The sequence below is a fragment of the Bos javanicus genome, chromosome 4 (assembly GCF_032452875.1).
Source record: "Bos javanicus breed banteng chromosome 4, ARS-OSU_banteng_1.0, whole genome shotgun sequence".
Taxonomy (NCBI): domain Eukaryota; kingdom Metazoa; phylum Chordata; class Mammalia; order Artiodactyla; family Bovidae; genus Bos; species Bos javanicus.
The window spans coordinates 31,898,828-31,914,587 of NC_083871.1; the positions used below are offsets into that span (position 1 = coordinate 31,898,828).

Sequence of the window (15,760 nt, forward strand, 5' to 3'; positions counted from 1 at the left end):
GCCCCAAAGTCTCCTGGGTGAGGCAGATACCTGGAAAACTAATGAGAACCTAGAGAAATACCTGCTGCAAAGTGGTACCTACAAAGTACCACTCCATCTAGTTTTACTCAATCTCACACACACACACACACACACACACACACACACACACAAGCACTGGATTAGTATATTATATACTATAATCTTCACACAACCCTAGGCGGTAGCAGGGGAACAAAGTTGTTAGTTTTTTGGTCCAACTGTCCCTCCTGGACTGGGAGCTCCCTTGCAGGAGGGCCCTGGTTATAGACTCAGAGAGTCTTATAGTTGAAGGCCCATAGCAGAAAGACACCGGCCTAGCACCTTCTTCATACAGATGAGGAAAAACAGGTAGGAAGGCAGAACGGGGTAGTGACAAAAGCAGGGGATTCTACTTGGCCACCAGGCTTGCTGTTCCGGCTCAACCGTAGGCTAAACCCAGTATGTTGCATGTGATGCTTTTTAAGTCTTGATCTCCTCTTCCATAAAATGGAATTGACACTATTTTCTCTGCCCATCTTCTTGGGCTGTTAAGAATATTAAATGAGATAGTGGATGTGAAAACACCTTGCAAAACTATGACAAATATGATAGCCCTTTGTCCTGATCTCAAGTCTAACTGTATGTTACACAGCGTAAATGTGGTTGTGTGGGGACCTGAGTGTGTGTGAGCTCTTTGGATGCAGTGGACAAGTATCACTAGCACTTAGTATGTTGTCGTTATTTAGTCGCTAAGTCATGGCTGGCTCTTTGTGACCCCATGGACTGTAGCCTGCCAGGGTCCTCTGTCTATGGGATTTCCCAGGCAAGAATACTGGAGTGGGTTGCTATTCCCTTCTCCAGGGGGATCTTCCCCACCCAGGGATCAAATCCGAGTCTCCTGCTTTGGCAGGCAGATTCTTTACCACTGAGCCACCAGGGAAGCCCATAGCACTTAGTACAGTGTCTATTAAAATGCTGCTTTAAACATATTTGTTAGACAACAACTGGGTAGAAAAATCATAAACAATAACTTGCTCAATGGCAGTTCTGAATGTCTCTGGAGCTATTTCAGGGATAACTTATGAACACACCCTCTTCCACCTCTAATTCAGTGCCTATGATAGAGTTACAAGAGGGCAAGATAGTTACCATGTCTCCATTACACCAGAAAGATCACACGCGTTTCCCCCTGTAGCCCAACGGAGAGGGAGAGTGAAGACTTGCTACTCTGAGATCTCATCCTCAAGAGAGTGTTTCTCAATTTTCCTTTTGTAAATTCCATCTCAATTATGTTGAGGGCTGGCCAAAGACCTTAGGCTGGTGTCCTGTAGGCATTGCAGCTGGGATGGATTGACAATCATGAGAATGGAGTCATGAGGTCTCCAAGATACAACAGAGCTACTGGAACAGTCTGCTTCAGGTGACACATTCAGTGATGAGCACACATCCTTGCTCAGTCCAGATGCGAAGTCTGCTGCCAATTCCAGCTGGTACTATGTATGAGACACTCCATGGAAATGATGTGCTCATCTTCATCAGCTACTTGATAATTAATTCAAGGGTGTTTGTGAAGTACCTGCTCTATCCCGTGCTTGAATTACTGAGGTAGAAGTTGTTCTCAAAGGTGAGGGTTGAAGTCACAAGAGTTTCTTCCTTCAGAGATGGCGTGTGAGTTGACTGGAGTGTTGGAGGATACTCACAGATGGTAATTGGGGCAAGGAAAAGGAACTAAAAGGGGGAGAGAGAGAAAGTGAGTGAAGGAAAGTGAGGTGGTGACATGGAGAAAGTGACATGTCGTGAAAGCCAAAAAAAAAAAAACAACGACAGGGAGAGGGAGAGATGAGGTAAGAATCATATCTAGTGGGGTCATCAAAAGGAACTCTGATGAAAGACCATTAGATGTGGCAATAAAGAGGTCATTAGTAAGATGTGCAAGAAAAAGTTTCAGCTGTGTGGTGAGTCAGGCAAAGAAAACTAGGAGACATAGCTGCCCAAGAAGGTGATGCTGTGGTGACAGTTCATGCATTCAAGGACATGGACAGAAAATAATTGTGAGAAGAGATACCAAGGTCAAATGATTATCTTTTCAATTTGGCAAATATTAGCAAACCAGATGACAGGAAGAGTCAGGAGGGAGGTTGTGAAAATAATTTTACACACACACAAATATATATATATGTATGTATGTTTGTCTCTGCCCCTGGTTCCTGGCACAAAATTTCTAAAATCCTTGGAATTTCCTAAGTGGTAAGAACACTAGAAACATCCTTTGTTCTACTAATTGGTCTTTGACCCCAGTTTTTGACACAGAGTTCCTCAATCCCTTGGAATTTCCTGGGTGCTAGTAATGTCTTTTGTTCCAATGAGGCAATTCTTGGTGGACTCCTGGGTAGCCTCAGGTTGGGGGCTGGTCATCAGAAAGACCAAGCCGTGAGGAGAAACTTGGAACTTTCTGTCCACCCTCTATCCTCTAGGAAGGGGAGAGGGACAGGAGACTGGAGAATTGATCCTGCCTATGTGATGAAGCCTCCTGAACAATCCCAGAATTACGGGCTTCAGAGAACTTCCCAGTCAGGAAGTGCCTGCAGTGGTTTGCCCCTTCCTACGCAGCTTGCCCCAGGTATCTCTTCATCTGGCTGTTCACCTGGATCCTTCATTATGTCCTTTATAATAAACTGGTAAACATAAGTGTTCCCCTGAATTTTGTGATCTTTTCTAGCAAATTACTGAATCCAAGTAGGGGGTTATGGGAACCCTGGTTTATAGCTTGCTGGTCAGATGATAGATAGGTGACCATCTAGGACTCATGACTGGTGTCTGAAGTGAGGGATCCCTTGTAGAACTGAAATGCTTACAGGTAGATGGCGTCAGAACTGAATTATAGGACACCCAAGTGGGGCATCCCGGGTAGCTCAGCTGGTAAAGAACTGCAATGCAGGAGACCCCGGTTCGATTCCTGGGTTGGGAAGTTCCCCTGGAGAAGGGCTAGGCTAACCCACTCCAGTATTCTTGGGCTTCCCTGGTGGCTCAGATGGTAAAGAATCTGCCTGCAATGCAGGAGACCTGGGTTTGATCCCTGGGTTGGGAAGATCCCCTGGAGGGGGCATGGCAACCCACTCCAGTATTCTTTCCTGGAGAATTCTCATGGACAGAAGAGCCTGGCAGGCTACAGCCTATGGGGTTGCAAAGAGTCAGATACAGCCGAGCGACTAAGCATAGCACAGCACAACTGGTGTTGCAGAGAATTGTTTGCTGTGTAGAAAACCCCCACGTTTGGTGTCAGAAGTATTGCAAATGTGTGAGTAAAGGAACCCAGGAGTGGTTTTCCTAGAAAGAGGGGAAGGTTCCAAAAATCAGAATGATTGGGGGGTCGGGGTTTATAGGAAAAGATGGGATTCACATGATCGAGGTCAGGAAGCTCTTCCTCCTAGCCCACAGGAATGAAATGCAGGTGAAGATAAAAGGCAGTGAAGTTACACTATCAGAAGTTAAGTTCTCTGAAGACCACAGAAGTGAAGTGAAGTTGCTTAGTCATGTCTGACTCTTGGTGACCCTGTGGACTGTAGCCTACCAGCTCCTCCATCCATGGGATTTTCCAAGCAAGATTACTGGAGTGGGTTGCCATTTCCTTCTCCAGGGGATCTTCCTGACCCAGGGATCGAACCTGGGTCTCCCCACATTATAGGCAGACGCTTTACTGTCTGAGCCACCAGGGATGTCCACAGAAAAACCTGCTAGTCAAGCAACACCAAGGAAAGCATATTTACAGGGTCTAGGGGGTCTGAGTTCAAGTGGTTTAAGGAAGTTCTAAGGGGGGAATCTGATTGGGACTGGGCAAGATTCATGACATGGTAGTTTAGTACTGGTGGATGCAGCAAGGTGATGGTCAAGCCTTGGGTAAGTACACAGCTGTTTGACAAGTGAACTGTTTGCCCAGGTAAACAGTCTATTGTTCTGAGAAGTGAGCTCTTTGACTAGATGAACAAACTATTTTGCCAGGACAAAAGCAAATAGCAAAGTTATTATTCTTTCTTCCCTGACAAGAATTTCCTGGAAAGAATAGCTGTCGTGTTAACAGAGATGGCAGTAAGTTGTCAATGTAGGTGGTCTTGCTGCTCAATACTGAGGGCTTCCTTCAGTTCAGTTCAGTTCAGTTGCTCAGTCATGTCTGACTCTTTGCGACCCCATGAATCACAGCATGCCAGGCCTCCCTGTCCATCACCAACTCCCGGAGTTCACTCAGACTCATGTCCATCGAGTCAGTGATGCCATCCAGCCATCTCATCTTCTGTCGTCCCCTTCTCCTCCTGCCCCCAATCCCTCCCAGCATCAGAGTCTTTTCCAATGAGTCAACTCTTTGCATGAGGTGGCCAAAGTACTGGAGCTTCAGCTTCAGCATCATTCCCTCCAAAGAAATCCCAGGGCTGATCTCCTTCAGAATGGACTGGTTGAATCTCCTTGCAGTCCAAGGGACTCTCAAGAGTCTTCTCCAACACCACAGTTCAAAAGCATCAATTCTTCAGCACTCAGCTTTCTTCACAGTCCAACTCTCACATCCATACATGACCACAGGAAAAACCATAGCCTTGACTAGACGGACCTTTGTTGGCAAAGTAATATTAAGAGGGCTCAGTACTAAGGGCTTCCTCTCAATACTGAGAGCACGGACTAGAAACATTGTAGCATGGGTTCCAAACTTTGCTGGACATTGAAATCTGAAGATCTTCAAAAAAATATTTATGCCTGGTTTCCACTCCCCCAAACATTGATTTAGTTGGTATAGGTGGGCATGGGGACTTCTTTTTTAATTTTTTATTGTAGTTGATCTATAATGTTGTGTCAATCTCTGCTATGCAACAAAGTGGCACAATTATACACATATAGACATTCTTTCTTTAATATTCTTTTCCATTATGGTTTAGCACAGGATACTGAATATAGTTCCCTGTGCTATGGAGTGGGATCTTGCTTATCCATCCTGTATATAATAGTTACATCTGCTAGTCCCACATGCCTACTCTTCCCTTCCCCCACCCCTTCTCCCCTTGGCAGCCACAAGTCTGTTCTCTATGTCCGAGTCTATTTCTGTTTTGTAGATACGTTCATTTGCGCCATATTTTAGACTCCACATATAAGTGATATCATATGGTATTTGTCTTTCTCTTTCTGACTTACCTCACTTAGTATGGTAATCTCCAGTTGCATCCATCTTGTGGCAAATGGCATTATTTCATCTTTTTTTTATGGCTGAGCAGTATTCTGTTGTATAAATGTCCGTCTTCAACTATCATCTGTCAATGGACATTTAGATTGTTTCCGTGTCTTGAATATTGTGACTAGAGCTGCTATGAGCATAGGGGTGCATGAATCATTTTGAATTAGAGTTTTGTCCAGGCGTGTGCCCAGGAGTGGGGTTCCTAGATCATATGGTAATTCTCTTTTTAGTTTTCTGAGGAACCGCCACACTGATTTCCATAGTGGCTGCACTAACTCACATTCCCACCAGCAGTGTAGGAGGGTTCCCCTTTCTCCACACCTTCTCCAGCATTTGTTACTTAATGATGGCCATTCTGACTGGTATGAGGTGGTACCTCACTGTAGTTTTGATTTGCATTTCTCTAATAATTAGTGATGCTGAACATCTTTTCATGAGAGCACCAGGATTTCTAAATGCCCACCAAGGGATTCTAAAACACAGCATTTAGGAACCACTTCTCTAGAGTTAAAAGAAAAAGTAGCAATGAAATAACCATTTGGGCAATGCCCTGGAGATGTAAGAAAAGACTAAAAGATTAATAAACCACAATCAATGTATTATCAAGCTTTGATTCAGATTGTATAATTGAGCTGGGATTTTTGTCAAATAGGTGAAAAAAACTTCTTGGAGTAGTTTTAATTCATGTTTCTTTGAGAATGAGCATATCTTCATATATGTGAAAGTCATTTGTAGTTCCTTTTCTGTCCACCATCTGTTCATATCTTTTCATGTACTTAATTTCAAATATCAATTTTCTTATAGGTAAATCCTTTTTCTTCTTGTAAAAATGGAAATAATTTTATTGCTATTTTTATTATATAAATTATTATAATTTTGTTCTCATGATATAAAAATTTTAAAGATACAAAGGAAAAAAGTATTACTCAATCTCATTCCCAAGAATACTTACTGTTTTTTACATTTGGTTGTTTATTTTTTCTGGTCATTTTCCAGACATTTGTATATAAACACATTTTTGAAAAAACATGATTCATTCAACAAATTTTTATTGTGTATGAGTATTACAAGGGTCAGACTATATATACAACTTTGCAACATGCTTTTTTCACCTAAAGATGGATCGTGGAAATTTTGTTCATAGCCTTTAAGTGCAGGCAGTTGAGTCAACAAAGTACAGAATATGCAATACTGCAGAATATGCAATAAGCAATAATGCAGTTTCTCTCATCTTCTCTGGGCCACTGTGCCTGCCTGTCTTCATAGAGGCGCCAACTGAACTGGTGACATGGATTGACAGAGCAGTGTTACCAAGCTGCTGTTACCAAGTTACCTGCTGTTACCTGTTACCAAGGTAGGATGGACCTACCTCTTTGTTCAGCTAGAGTTATAGAGTCATTTGTTCAACAAGTATTTATTGAGGACCTACCTATCAGCTGGGAATTTATTCTAGCTGCTGGGAATGAAACAGGAAAAAGGCTGGACAAATTCCCGAACTTCATGCAGCTCAGTAAAGGAGACAGATAACAGGCAAGAGAATCTCAGAATGGGGTGTGTGTTATGAAAAATAAAACCAAATGATATGGGACTTCCCTGTGGTCCAGTGGCTAAGACTCCACACTCCCAATGCAGGACGGCCCTGGGTTTGATCCTTGGTCAGGAAACTAGATTCCACATGCGGTAACTAAGACCTGGTGCAGTCAGATAAATAAATAAATACCAAGTGATGTGACAGGGATTGATGGAGGGCATGCTTTAGACTGAGAGGACAGTGAAGACCCACCAAAGAGTAGACACATGAGTCAAGGTCTGACTGAAAGGAGGAGCCAGCAGGTAACGGTCTAAGGAAGAGAATTCCAGGCAAAGGATATGGCAGATTCAGTGGGCTTGACTGGATGTAAGAACAGGAAGAGGGCCAGCTCGATGAGCAGAGTGAGCAAATGACACGTCTGAGGCCAGAGGCATAGATGGTGTCAGTCTAGAAAAACCTTGGCAAAGAGTTCGGCCTTTATTTAGAAAACAGTGGAACATCATTGGTGGATTGGTATGATCTGATTTATGCTTTCACTTTTTTCTTTTGGAGAGCCTTCTGAGAATTTTATTTGAAAATTCCTGGAATAGAATGTTATTGGTTTCCACCTCCACTTTATACAAATCTGCAGGATAGGAAAACTCAGACATTAGAAATATAAATTTCCTTTTGATGACCATATATTTGATGCTTCACCATAAATCTCTTTCCTGAACATTATCTCATTTAAACTTTATAAAACCCAGGGAGAAAGGTAACAATATGCCCACTTTAAAACAGATAAAGAAAGTGAGACTTTTTTATAATTATATAATTATAAATTTATATATTTATAATTATATAATTCCTTCAGCACTTTTTTCTCCAGTGCTGAAGGAATTAAATAATGCAGAATCAGAACTTAGATGTCCTAACATTAAACCTCTATGCTTTTCCCCCTTCCATCTCTGTGATTCTAAACCAGGTGTTTATCCGGAAGTGGAGAGGGAAATTTTTGTTAAAACCATCTCCTGATATTCTTCACAACTATCAATGTCACGTAACAACAAGAAAAGATTAAGAACCTAGCACAGACTAGAGGAGTTTAAGAAGACACGACAACTAAACACAACATAGGGTCCTGCGTTGTATCTAGGGACAGAAACAGGATGCTAGTGAAAGCAACTTACGACAAAAGTATCATGATTATGCAAAATGTTAGCACTGGGGAAAAGTAGGTGAAGGATATTCCAGAACTCTCTGTACTATCTTTGTAACTTTTTTGCATCTAAAATATTCCAAAATAGAATTTATTTCTAAAAAAATGTACATAATGCACCTATATGAATGTGCCTATGTGCAGGGTTCTTGGGCTGTTTTACTGTTGCAAATCTAGTAGGTAAAAATTCTTGTAGAGATTCATCTCTCTAGATTGACCACAGCTCTCATTTATAGAGTACAGTACATAGTACATGTGGCTAAAAAATATTTGGGAGAGAGAGTTCTTAATCCACAGGCTGGCCATCAGATATTTCTAATCCCTGTAATTCTATAAGTAATTATCATTTTCACACTCTATTATTTTCATTCCATCTCATCATCTATATTTTTAAAGAAATGATTATAATTTAGGATTGCCAAAAAGAAATACAGGATACCCAGTTAAATTTGAGTTTCAGGTAAACAATGAATAATTTTTCAGTATAAAAATAATTTTAATAACATTTTATACAACTGAAAAGTACTTGATAATCTTAAATTACTTTTTATTTGCGTGTTCTGTGTTTTTATTTGCTAAATCTATCAACCCTACTCTGGCTGGTTTGCACATCCTCCCTAGTCTGGAGACTTCTGGGGGGCTGGCAGGTAGGCACAAAGCAATTAGTAAGAGGCTTTTTGAGAAATCCAGGAAGCTAGCGTAGTGGCCCTGGACATGAGGGAAAGTGAGTAGACACAGAATCTATCTTGAAGGTAAAGCCAAAAGGCTGTGGGGTAGGAAAGAAAGTGAGGTGTCAAGGATGACTCCTAGGTTTTCAACACCTGGATGGATGATGGCAGAAAAATTATGATTTCCTGTTTGTTCATTCTACAATATCTGCAGATGTGTAACTACTGAGCATATAATAATAAAATACGAAGCAAAGTGGTTGAAACCAGGGTAAGGAATCTCTTTGTTATTGAGGACCAGAATCTTCCATCCCCACCTCCCCAAATCAGCTCAGATCAGGTGGTTCTTCCCAGGAGATTCAGTGGTAAATGCAGGAGACACAAGAGACTTGGGTTCAATCCCTGGGTTGGGACGATCCCCCGGAGTAGGAAATGGCAACCCACTCCAGTATTCTTGCTTGGGAAATCCCATGGTTGGAGGAGCCTGGCAATCTACAGTCCATGGGGTCACAAGCAGTCAGACAACTGAGCAACTGAGCACACTTAAAGCCAGTTTATACTCTATGCTTCCTAGACAACTTTAAAGACAACTTTTCTTGAATTAAGAAAAGGAGGGAATATAAGATGTTATTCAATAATTAGAATAAGCACCTAACTCTATTTTGGCACCGTACAATAGACAGTTTGCCATTACACAGCAAGAAGCAAATGAGAGTGAGGAGAAAGGGGTGGAGAGTAGAAAGAACAGAGGCGGGATGGGAAAGAGAGTAAAAGAACAGGAAGAGTGGAGAATAGGTGAGAGTCTGACTGGGCTGGGCTTCTAAACTGACTAATGGAACAGTTTATTTCATTGGTTAATAATCCAAGGCATTTAAGGCACCAGTTAATATATTGACTAACAATAGCAGTTTACTGGTCTGAGAAGTGGGACAAGAAAGACTATTTCCCGAGCCCCTTATTAGATTCCAAGTGCTTCATACATTTCTCAATTTTCACAACAACCCATGTTGCAGGCACGTTTACTGCTATTTTACAAAAGTTAGTAACTTGCCCAAGAATACAGAGCAAACGGTTCTTAGACTTGGATTTGAATGCAGGTCTGTCATCTGCCAGAACCCCAAGCATGTAGTTTTCCCATTACATCATCTTCCTTCACATAGTTTAAAGAGTTTGAATAATATTTATAATTAACTTCTTTATTGGCTGTTTTTTCCTTCATGGGTTCTCTAATTCCAGAGATAGGCATTCTTTTTCCCCCTCTGTTCCACTGAATAGAAATAAGGATATTGAGGACAGCAGAGAAGTATATATTTCAGAATGGTTCTGTTTGGAGAACAAAAATCTGCCTACAGACTGTGGTTGTTGTTAGGTGGGAGTGGTTGATACACATGTAGAGGGTAATACCTCTTTTTTAGGGCTTCCCCAGAGCCTCAGGGGTAAAGAATCTGCCTGCCAATGCAGGAGATGCAGGAGACACAGGTTTGGTACCTGGGTTGGGAAGATCCCCTGGAAGAGAGCATGGCAACCCACTCCAGTATTCTTGCCTGGAGAATTCCATGGACAGAGGAGCCTGGCAGGTTACAGTCCATGGGGTCGCAAAAAGCCAGACATGACTGAAGAGACTGAGCATGCCCACATCTCTTCTTAAAGAAAGACTTTAAAGGAATTTTTGATTGTCTATGATAAGGCATTCCACTAACTTGAAATGTGGAAAACTATTCTAAAAAAACAAAAGGAGGTGAAAATCATCTTAACAAAGTAAAAAGCACTCTTCCTTAAGCTGAAAGTTGTGGATAAGTATCTGGAGAAGCATTAGATTTTTGTTAATTGCCTTAGTTAATGGATTTTCATTTTCCACTGCAATTTAGTAGCTGGGGATTTGGAGAGAAGAGCAAAGATGTGAGTGAAACAATTAGCAACAAGCCAGAACCCAAGGAAGAAAGGTAAAGAAGGACTTATGAAACAGGATAACTGGATAGGACTATGATATTTGAGAGCTTTACATTTTTGTTTTCTGCTTTTTAATTCTCTTTACTATCTTCATCTTTAGTAAACTGATTAAACATGCAGTTTAGACTGTATTAGCAGTTCCTTAGGAAATGAAGGAGAAATTGTATTCGTAGAGCAAAGCCAGGAGAGAGAAGCAGAAGCCTTCAGAAGCTATCGCTACGCAGTAAGAAATCACTTTCCAGAGTCTTCTGGAATATTCTGGAAGAGAATAGATTTCCTGCTATGGTGCAGGATGAAGTTTGAGTATTTCAATTTGCTTATAATAGGAAGACTGAGAGATCATGGGGGGTGGGGTGGGTAAGGGTCAGATTAAATGTCCGGGAAAATTCTCTTAGCACTGTGTGTCTAAGGCAGGAAATTAGATACAAGTTGAAATCCAAGAAGGTCCTGTGGTTGGGTTTCTGCCACAGAAGGAGGAGAAAAATCCCTGCAACCCTAGTCATGCAAATAATATGCAAATTAGGGCAATTACATATTTACTTAGAAATTTTTTTTTTTTTTTACTTATAAAATTTTGATTACCTCATTTTGGCTTCAAGACGAGTTGCGACCGCAAAAGGGAATGTTTGTCAACAGTCCAGAGTTGTTAGATTTTTTTCTGGGGAAAACAAAAGGGTAAATTTCTTATCAAGAGAATGCCAGGATAGTAAATGAGTTTTTCAAATCCCTTAATACGTCTCTTCCACAAAGCATACGAAAGAATGATTATGAAATGGTCAAAATGTGAGCCATAGATAAAGCATAAGTGGAAATTTCTTTTTTCCTATTCATGTTACCACAGTGTACTTTCTCTCTCCTCTCTTTCCTCCTTCCCTTCTCTCTCTCAATAATGTGAAAGAAAGGCCTGCATTTTCCCCTGCAGATGATTTCTAGCCATTTCTCTAAATTCAGGCTTTGAATCTATCTCTTGGAAGTGGTATGGTGATATGTGAGGCTGCGAGCATTGAACAAGTGGACCAGCTGCTTCCACAGCTGCATCTGTGACACAGGCATAGACCCACCTTGGATGGCTGTGGATGTTGCTGCCCTGGCAGGGGCTGAGGAGGGAGTCAGGGAATTGCTGTCTCTCCAAAAACAATCTAAAATTGAGCAAAATCTGTCTTGGGTTGAATTAGAAGTCCTTTCTGAACAATAGCTGACCTGATTAGAAGTTAGGCATCTCTCTTCTTCAGCAGAAGATGGTGGAATATGTCTCCTAGCAACAGGGATAGTTTATCATTTAACAGTAGGATGGTCTCATCAAGGACACTTGTTTTGCTGCCCACAGTTCTCCCAGTAAGTACCAGAGAAGGGTCACAATCAGAACAAATTTAGCCATTGGCCTTCAGTTTCAATGCACAGTCCTAATGAGGTGATGATTCCAAGACCTGGATTAAAGTAAACTGAAGTAAACAGATTTTTCTGAGTGTTTCCCTATTTCTGTTAAAGTTCTCACCACTGACTGCACCAGCGACTGGCTTCAAAACTGGGTATTATCTGTGTCTTTCTTCCCTCTCCTCTATCTGAGAGGGAAGAGGAGTCTGTCTGTCTGTCTCTGGCTCTCTTTCTGTCTCCCATTTCTCTCGCCTTTCTCCCTAGTCTCTCTCCTTTCCTTCATTGCTTCCCTGAGTACCAGCCCCTTGTCAACATCTGTCTTTCACACTTTTCCTTTCCTTCTTTCCCACCTCTGCAACCATCCTTCAGAAGTGCTATTAGTTCCACTCTTGCCAGCTCTCAAATCTTTGCTTTACCTTTACTCCCAACCCTCACTCCAGGTCCAGGTAGCAACTCACCCTTCCTGAGGGCAGCAAAGCTGGTCTGGCTTCTAGTCTTTTCTCAGAATATTTTGTTCTACACTCAGCTGCTAAATTATTTTCTCTGTAATAAACAATCTAATCATAACATCACCATGCTAAAAAAAAAACTTTCAAGGTTCCCCATATCCTATGAAGCAAAGTCCAAAGTTCTAAGTCTTATATTTTAGGTCCAACATGGTCAGATTCTGTCCATCTTTTGCAGCTGTAGCTCCCCCTATCTTCCTTTAGGCAGACACAGCTTCTGCCAAAATGCTTCTTGCCCACTTGGATCTTTTTTCAAGTTGCTTCCTCTCCTGAAAACAAATCACCCTCTCCCATTGCCCATCACCCAATTCCTCCATCTTTACAAAACCAAAGTCACCAGACCTAGCTTGGTGCAAGCTTGCTTTGGTCTATGTAGCTTACCCTGAGATCCCTGGCTAATCATCTGAACCCCTACACAATTTATGCATGTAATGAGGTCACCCTAACAATAATCAACCAGGTACTGCTGGGGGCTCTGTCCCACATGCTTATATGGACCTCAGCCTCCCATTTTAAGTTCCATTTTGCCAGTGTTTCTAGAAGCTCCCATCATGCTTCACATGTACTCACTGAACAAGGACACTTCTTCCAAGCCACCCCACTGCTCTGCATCTTCCCCCGTCTGCTGGGCATCACTGTTCCTGCATAGCTGGGGGGCTGCAGCCCCTACCATATCGAAGGTGAGCACCATTCTGCAAGATGCAGAAAAAACACATGACTTCTTCTTACTGAGGACTTGGAAGTCACTCTGTTAGAGAGCCCCTTCCCACCCCAAATGCTGTTGATTCCTAGTTTCCTTTGAGTCACTGTTAAAACAGTTCCTTCTGCTCCCCTTCTCCTATCCCAATGTCGCCTATAAATCCATAGGATTCAGACGTTAGGTTAACATGGACAGGACATTGTACTATACTTGGAACTGTCTTTTCTGCCAAGACTATAACAATTTTCATCTGGTTAAGTATGAAACTACCTGCTCCAGCTCAATGAGCCCCTAATACAAATGGACAAAGGGTGGCCTGTTCATATATTTTCCAGAAAATGTAGCCTTAATGAGTTACTATTATTGTTGGAAATTTATCATATCCCTCAGGTATGCTGCTGCTGCTGCTTGGTCACTACAGCCATGTCTGATTCTGTGCAGCCCCATGAACTGCAGCCTGTCAGGCTCCTCTGTCCATGGGATTCTCTAGGAAACAGTAGTGGAGTGGGTTGCCATGCCCTATTCCAGGGGATCTTCCTAACCCATGGATTGAACCTGGGTCTCCTACATGGCAGGCAAATTCTTTACCACTGAGCCCCCAGGGATGCCGATCCCTTAGATATACTGGGGAAGAACAAATGGTTAAGATGCACTAGTTACTAGGAACCATACTGTCCAACAAGGGGCTTCCCAGGTGGCACTAGTGGTAAAGAACCCACCTACCAAAGATGGAGACATAAGAGATGAGGTTTGATCCCTGGGTCAGGAAGACCCCCTGGAGGAGGGCATGGCCACCCACTCCAGTATTCTTGCCTGGAGAATCCCATAGACACAGGAGCCTGGTGGGATACAGTCTATGGGGTGGCAAAGAGTCAGACAGGACTGAAGCGACTCAGTAAGCATGCACATATTGTCCAATGTGGGGCTACTGAGCACTTGAAATGTGGCTGGTTCCAAATGAGATGTTCTATGAGGACAAAATGCACATCAGACTGTGAAGACTTAATTCTGCATCCCATCGCCCCAAAAGTAAAGTATGTCTTTAATAATTTATAATATTGGCTATGTGTTGAGATGATAAGATTGTGGATTAGGTCAAATAATGTGATTAAAATTGATCCAACTTGTTTCCTTTTACTTTCTTAATACAGATTCCAGAAAACTTAAAAATATGTATGTAGTTTGCATTTGTGGCTGGCATTAAATCTCTATTGCACAGTGCCACTCTAGAGCAATGATTTTCTAAAACAGCAGCAGCAGCACCAGGGAACTTGTTAGAAATGCAAATCCTGGGGTCCCTCCCCAGACCTACTGGGTCAGAAACTCTGTAGGATCCAGGAGTCTGTGTTTAACAAACTCTACAGGTAATCCTTATTCACATAGAAGTTGGAATGCCATTGCTACAGAAGGTAAGCTCTAAGGGATGGAAAGTAAGACCTGGAGCATAATAGGATCTTCACAAATTTTGTTTAATTTCTACAGTCCCTTTTAAGCTCAAAATCTTCTGTAAGTCTGTCAGTCAGACAGAAAGTAAATAATAATATTTGTTCTCAACTGTGGAGGAACAGCTTGCTAGTAATTTCAAATGTTGCCACTGCTGGTCTGGAAAAATTACAAGTCATTATATCAGGACATCTTAGAAAATTCTCAACAGAAATGTAATGAATACAGTAAACATCCCAGAAGCAAGAGACAGACATGAAATCAACATAGAGAAAAATAAGACCATGCTGACTAAATTATAATATAAAACATGTCTGGGTGCCACGTGCGAGGGACTGGTCAAGGTACCCCACAGGGGAGTAACCCTGGCTTTTAACACCCACCTCCCCTCATGCCTGTGCCCTGGTGGACAAAGCCTCAGTCCCTCCTGTGCAGCCACCAGAAGGTCTTCATCAGCTGTGGTCTCTGACCTGTAGTCCTTGCATATTTCACCTTGACACCTTCTGGTATCCTGAAATTCATATATTACCTTTCTTGTGTAACATGTGCCACTATGAAGAGTCATTAGTTCAGAACACCACCACAAAAATATTCCAGGCACATGGCAAAGCAGAGCTTGAAGTGTGAGTGATGACTAGCATGGAGCAGAAGGGAAATTGTTTTAGCAAGACCTGCTTTCCACACCTGCTAAGTGAAAAATGCTCAGCTCTCAGTCTCTCAGAAACTGATACTATATTTAACACATTTAGTGGTTTTAAAAGTATCATCCCTGTACTTATTAAACAAGATCATTGCAAAAAAAAAAAAAAAAAAAGAATGCAGAAGTTCTCTTCTCTGGTTCAATTCCATCCCCAGTCTTATTTTGGATTTTAAAATACTGATATTGATACACATTTGTTGCTCATTTGTGTCTGACTCTCTGTGACCCCATGAACTGTAGCCTGCCAGGCTCCTCTGTCCATGGGATTCTCCAAGCAAAAATACTGGAGTGGGTAGCGAGTCCCTTCTCCAAGGGATGGTCCCGACCCAGGGATCGAACCCGAGTCTCCTGCATTGCAGGAGGATTCTTTACCACTGAGCCACCTGGGAAGCCCCATTAATATACATACTAGTAGACATATTTTTTAAAATGAGATCATATGTTCATCTGATTTTGCAACTTAGCTCTTTCACTG

The 15,760-nt window shown here is 41.9% G+C and overlaps 1 long non-coding RNA gene across 2 annotated transcripts in view; it reads right to left on the reverse strand.

Annotated features, from left to right (window-relative positions):
* Window positions 1-15,353, reverse strand: part of LOC133245936 (uncharacterized) — a 42,674-nt gene extending 27,321 nt beyond the window's left edge. The window contains exons 1-3 of one of the 2 annotated variants that reach the window (XR_009735823.1): window positions 13,013-15,353; window positions 11,145-11,220; window positions 5,176-5,291 (exon numbers count right to left, since the gene is read on the reverse strand). This is a non-coding gene — a long non-coding RNA (uncharacterized LOC133245936). The remainder of the gene's footprint in view (window positions 1-5,175; window positions 5,292-11,144; window positions 11,221-13,012) is intronic. The other variant, XR_009735822.1, reaches the window with a different exon arrangement.
* Window positions 15,354-15,760: the final 407 nt, after the last annotated feature.